Raw genomic sequence first — 6,119 nt, 5'->3', positions numbered from 1 at the left:
TGTTGTGGGTGGGATTCTTGAGTCTTAGCTTTCCTCCTTTAAACATTTGAATATATTATCATGCTCCTTACACATTTTTTTTTCTTCAGTCTAGTCACTATAAGCCCCTTGAGTTTTCCTTCTATGATCTGGTTCCTCATATGATCTGGTTCCTTATATGATATTTGACAAGGTTTCATAGCTCTGACTGCTTGTAGCTTGTCAGAATTTCACTGGTCATTTGCTGTCTAGAACTGGATCGACACTCAAGAAGTCTCACCAAGGGCTTCCCTTGTGATGCAGTGGTTAAGAATCTGCCTGCCAGTGCAGGGGAAATGGGTTCAAGCCCTGGTCTGAGAAGATCCCACATGCAGCGGAGCAACTAAGCCTGTGTGCCACAACTACTGAGCCTGCGCTCTAGAGCCCAGGAGCCACAACTACTGAAGCTCGCATGCCTAGAGCCCATGCTCCACAACAAAAGAAGCCACCGCAATGAGAAGACCGTGCAACCGCAATGTAAAAGTAGCCCCCCCAGCACCCCCTCCCTCCAAGAGGCAAAGACCCAATGCAGCCAAAAATAAATAATAAATTAATATATTTTAAAGAAAAAGTCTCACCAACACAAAGTACATTCCATCTTCAACACTTGGTTTTTGACACAGCCCATGATTCTCATACATCCTTTGGCAGCTGTATCTTTCTTGACTGAATGTCTATTCAAATAAATTGTTAATACCAAATAAAAAGTTGGTTTTAATATGAGGAAATGCTTATGACATAAATAATAGAATTTGAATATTCCCTATTCAAATGAAATAAAATGAATGGATTATTTACCCTAGTCTTAACCCATGCATTCTCAATGGGAGTAAGCAGTGAAAAAAATCCCTGTGTTACAATGGCAGTGGCTCTCCAAAACTCAGCCTTACCTAATAAAATCCTATTCCTTGGTATTTAATTTCTCTCAGGGAGAAATTAAGTCAAGTAAAATGTTCTCCTAAGGGGGGGGGTGATAATGAAAGTCATACAGTTATTATCTTCAACAAAATACGGATTTCCCAATCTGTCAAGATGATCTCAATTCTTTGGAGGGTTAAACGTATAAATGTCTTTATTATGAACTGATACAAACCATCAATAAACAAGGCAGCACTTTGATCATAAACACTCTGGCTACCCTCAAGACTGATCCAAATTTAGGAGCTTGGTATGATTGCTCACAGACAAAAGATTCCTCCTCATAGATAACATGATATTATTTTGAATACAAACATTATGATATAATGAAAGACTCTGCCAAACATTATGATATAATCAAAGACTCTGCTTAAGAAACTGAAGACAGATTAGGGTTAATGGTATTTCCTTGGTTTATCAGCTTAATAACCCAAATTAAATAGTACATGAAATTAGTCTGGAACAAGGATTAATAAATTTTTCACAGTCCCTAATGATCATTGCATTCTCCCTCAATGCTTAAAAATCACCACCATCACCATCATCATCATAATCATTATCATTATCATCATCACTACTTTTCACTGAGAAAGTGTTATGTGCAGGTTTGATGCTAAATGCCCTACTTTCATTACCACTTTAGATACTGTTATTTTTTCAATCAATCTGGAATTTATTTTTTTAATGGTGTTAGGTGGATATTCAATGGTGTTTTCCAGATTTGGAAATTTCCATATGGAAATCAAGTTGTCTCAGTTCCACTTATTAAATAGCCCATCTTTCCCCCAATGATTTATAATGCCCCCTCTACTTTATACCAAGGACTCATTTATACTTGGGTCTATTTCTGGGCTCTTTATTCTATTCCATTGGTCTATTTGTCCATTTATAGGCTGTTATTATCTTAGTAATTTGTTTGCTGTCTTACTTTTCAGTAAGCCTATATAGCTTGTGGAATAGGTTCTTTGTTTCAGAATTATCTTGGCTACATCTTGACCTCTTTGTGTGCTCTTCGTGAGTGAATTCTGGTCTTTCTTTCTCTTCTTGTAAGGACACTAATCTCATTATGAGGACTCCACCCTCATGGTCTTATCTAAACCTAATTACCTCCCAAATGTTCTACCTCCTAATGCCATCACATTGGTAATTAGGGCTTCAACATATGAGTTTTGGGGGACATAAACATTCAGTCCATAACATGTCTAAAGGAATAGAATTCTAACCCTCTTTGCCAATTTCTGGATCCATAGATTCATGGCTTCAGCTCCTGTTCATTACTATCTTGTTCACAGAAATGTTTATCTTGTTTGTGAGCATGCTTTATGTTACTTAAAAAAAAATTTTAACTGTTTTTTACTACTTTGGGAAAGATGGGAGAATTTCAAGCCAAAATGCTTGAAACAGAACTATGCATGTTTCGTTGACTGAAAACTCCCCAAAGTCTCAGCTGGATTATCTGTGGTCAGCTCAGCAGTACTACCACCTTCTTCCCTGCATTAAGAAGGATAAGCTAGAAATGACATTCCCCAGAATTCCCTTTTCTCTATGATTCCAGGGTAGCATCAGTCAATGCGAGGCATTTGCATAAGATTGGAAGGCAGAGGAGTAGGAAGGGCCACACTCTCTGGAAGCAGATGTGAGGCTCTCAACAACTTCAGGGTATTCTTCTGAATGAACTTCTTGGATACTGTAGGCAGTTGAGACAGCCAGCAGTAGCCTCTAGAGAATCTCTCACTGCATAGTTTCTGGCTAAGATGCATGGCAGGAATTTCTCAAAGTTTTCTGATATTTGAAGCAGTGTCCAAGTAAGCTCTTTAGAGCCTCTTATGATGGTGATGCAGGCTGAGATTGTCACAAATAGCCTTCTTGACCTTTGCTCCCTAGTCCTGCAAACAGATACGAAACCCTCAAATATCCCATTTTAAAGCTTTAGTACTTGGAGTAGATCAAGAAGTGTGGTAGTCAGCCTCCAAGATGGCCCCAAAGATTGCTTGTGAACCCCCCTCCCAGACTGAATCAGGGATGGCTCTGTGTAACCCATAGAATCAGGTGGAAGGGATGGTGTGTGACTTCTGAAGCTAGGTCAGAAAAGGTGTTGTGGCTTGCATCTTGGCCTTTGGAAAGTTTGCTCTGGGAGAAGCCAGTTTTCAATTCATAAGGAGACTCAAACAGCCCTGTGGAGAGGCCCACTTGATGAGGAACTGAGGTCTTTTACTAAAAACCAGCACCAACCTGTCAGCCATGTGAGTGAGTTGCTTTGAATGTACTCTCTAGTTTCAAGCAAGTCTTCAGATGACTTAAACCCCAGTCAACCTCATGAGAGACAGCAAGCTAGTATTTCCCAGTTAAGCCACATACAAATTCCTGGCCCACAGATACAGATAATAATTGATTACTGTTATTATAAACAACTAATTTTTGGGGGGGAAGATGATTATGCAGACATAGATAACTAATACAAGTGGCTTCCATTTTCCTGAACAAAAGCTTATGCAAAAACTTTTCATTTTAAGTCTTCTCAATTTGTCTTATGTACCTATACAGTCCCTGTGCAGTGTGAGTCAGGTCCATTGTCATTTTCTTGTCTGGAATTATTTAAGTCAAGTCATCTTGTGTTTTTCAAACTGGTTGCCAATTCCCAGCTGGAAGAGTTGTTTGCATCTCCCAAGATTATCAGCATGTCCACTGCTTATTCTTCCTGCAGAAAGAAGATGGCAGGTTTGAGAGCTGTCAGAATGTAACTGGTTGAATCCCATCTCTACTATTTTCTGGCTGTATAATCTTGAGCAAATTTCTAAATTTTAGTTTTCTGACTATTAAGTAAGAATAATAGTACCTACCACACAAGTTTATAAACAGGTTAAATTTTAAAAGTATATTAAAAATTTACAACGTAGTGTCTGGCACATAGTGATCATTTACTAATGGTTTCTATGATGATGATGGTGATAATCATGAGCATAATGATAAAGTGTGAGCTTTGGTGTTTGTCATTCAATGCCTCCCTCAAGTCCCTTCCTGTTTCGAATATCTATTATTGTATAACATACCACTTCTAAAATTTGTATCTAACAACAAGACCATTTTATTATCTCTTGCAATTCTGTGAGTTGACTGGGATCAATTGAGTAGAACTGTTCCATGTGGTATTGACTGCAGTCATCTGGGGGCTTTTTTTGGGTTGGAATATGCAAGATGGCTCATTCACTTGGCTGTTCTTAATATTGTCTGTTGGCTGGGAGCTCAGTTGGGGCTTTGATCAAAAAGCCTACAAGTGGCTTTTCCATATGACTTGAACTTCTCACAGCATGGTGGCTGGATTCAAAGAGTCAGTGTCTCAAAAGCAAAAGTTCCAAGAAGCAGGAAGTGAAAACTACTTATTCTCTGAAAGGCTAGGCCCAGAACTGGCATGGTATTATTTCTGCTACATTCTGTTTGTTAATCAGTCACAGAACCAGCCCAGACTCAAAATTAGGAGTAGCAAAGTCTCTCTTAGATAGGGATAGAGACAAAGAATTTGCCCTCATATTTAAGCTACCACATTCCCCAATTTCCATTCCAAATACCTCCCAAAATCACTCAAGAAAATCCTATGAAGCAAGGTAAGTCTATGAGCTTTCCAAAATATGTCTGATTCTTTCTTACCTCTCTGTCTAGAGCAAGCCTATCCCTCTTCATATAGTCTTCCCTCAGATACCTCTACCCTCTGGGGGATCCTAGGACTGACTGTCAGGATTGGCCATTGATCAGTGTCTGCTGTGAAGTTTTATGACCATACAACCATCCATTGGTATCTGCAGGGGACTGGTTCCCCTCACAGATACCAAAATCTTTGGAGGCTCAAGTCCTTTATATAAAATGGCATAATATTTTCATATGACCATTACATAGACTCCTGTGTAATCTCTAGATTACTTATAATACCTAATACAATGCAACTGCTATGTAAATAGTTGCTGGAGTGTGCAGCAAATTCAGGTTTTGCTTTTTGGAACATTGTGGAAATTTTTTTTTTTTTAGTATTTTCAATCTGCAGTTGGTTGAATCCACAGATATGGAATTTGTGGATGTGGAAGGCTGAGTGTACCTGTTACTTGACACTTTCCAGATCTGAATACTCATTTTGTATGTAGTTTCCCACTGAGTCGGATTTACACGTCTTGGCTTTCAGCGTTGATCAGTGCTTAGTAAGTATTTTCTGATTTGAATGCTATATTGTGGGGAAGAGTGATGGAAGGGAATTGGTATTTATTGAACACTTAGAGCCAACCACATTGCTAAGTTTACATATATCATTTCATATATTTTTGATGACCATTCTATAAGTATAATTATTCCCATCTTACAAGGAAACCAAGCACTTAATTTTCTTTATTTTACAACCAGTAAGTAGAAAAACCAGAACTGAATGCAGATCTATTTGAGACCAAGGCCCTTATCTTTCACTGGTATCATCCTGCCTACAACTCCCTTGAAATGAAGCTGTCTCAGTGCTTTGTGATGGACTGGAGGGGTGGGATAGGGAGGGTGGGAGGGAGGGATACGCAAGAGGGAAGGGATATGGGAACAGATGTATATATATAACTGATTCACTTTGTTATAAAACAGAAACTAATAAAAAGATAAAAATAAAAGAAAAAGAAAAAAAAATGAAGCTGTCTGGGAAAAAAAGGGGGAAAACTATGTAACTAGGGACTGTGGTTTCTAGAGTATTTGAATCATAAACTCCCATGGTGAGGGTATGCTCTAGTCAGCTTATTTGCATGCAGACATTTACTACTGCCTAGGACTAAAGCTAAACATTAACCCACTTGAGATCTGCTTTTTCTTTTTGTTTTTCAAACTCCCATGACTCTCAGTGACCTTGGTCATAGACCCTTTCCATTATTATTCCCTTTTAAACAGCTTCTCGGTATCATGACAGCATGTTTGGAAACACAGTGGCATATTTGTGGTGATTAAACTTCACTAAAATGTCTGGATCCTAGGCTTCCATAGGCCTCTTGGCTCCAGCATTGCCTGGGAGCCCCTATTTATGTCTCCATTTGAGGAATCTCAAGAGAGGGTTTGTGGCTCCTTCTCTTCAGCCTCAGAGGGGAGAAAAATTTCTGGGTCAGCAGTTCCAGAGAGCTTCAAGGGGATCAAAGAGAGAAAAGCAAACACTGAGGGAAAATGTGCTATTT

The sequence above is a fragment of the Mesoplodon mirus genome, assembly GCF_964341445.2.
Source record: "Mesoplodon mirus genome assembly, chromosome: 14".
In the NCBI taxonomy this organism is placed as follows: Eukaryota; Metazoa; Chordata; class Mammalia; order Artiodactyla; family Ziphiidae; genus Mesoplodon; species Mesoplodon mirus.
The sequence above is the reverse complement of the archived record's forward strand: the minus strand, read 5'-3'. Positions refer to the sequence as shown.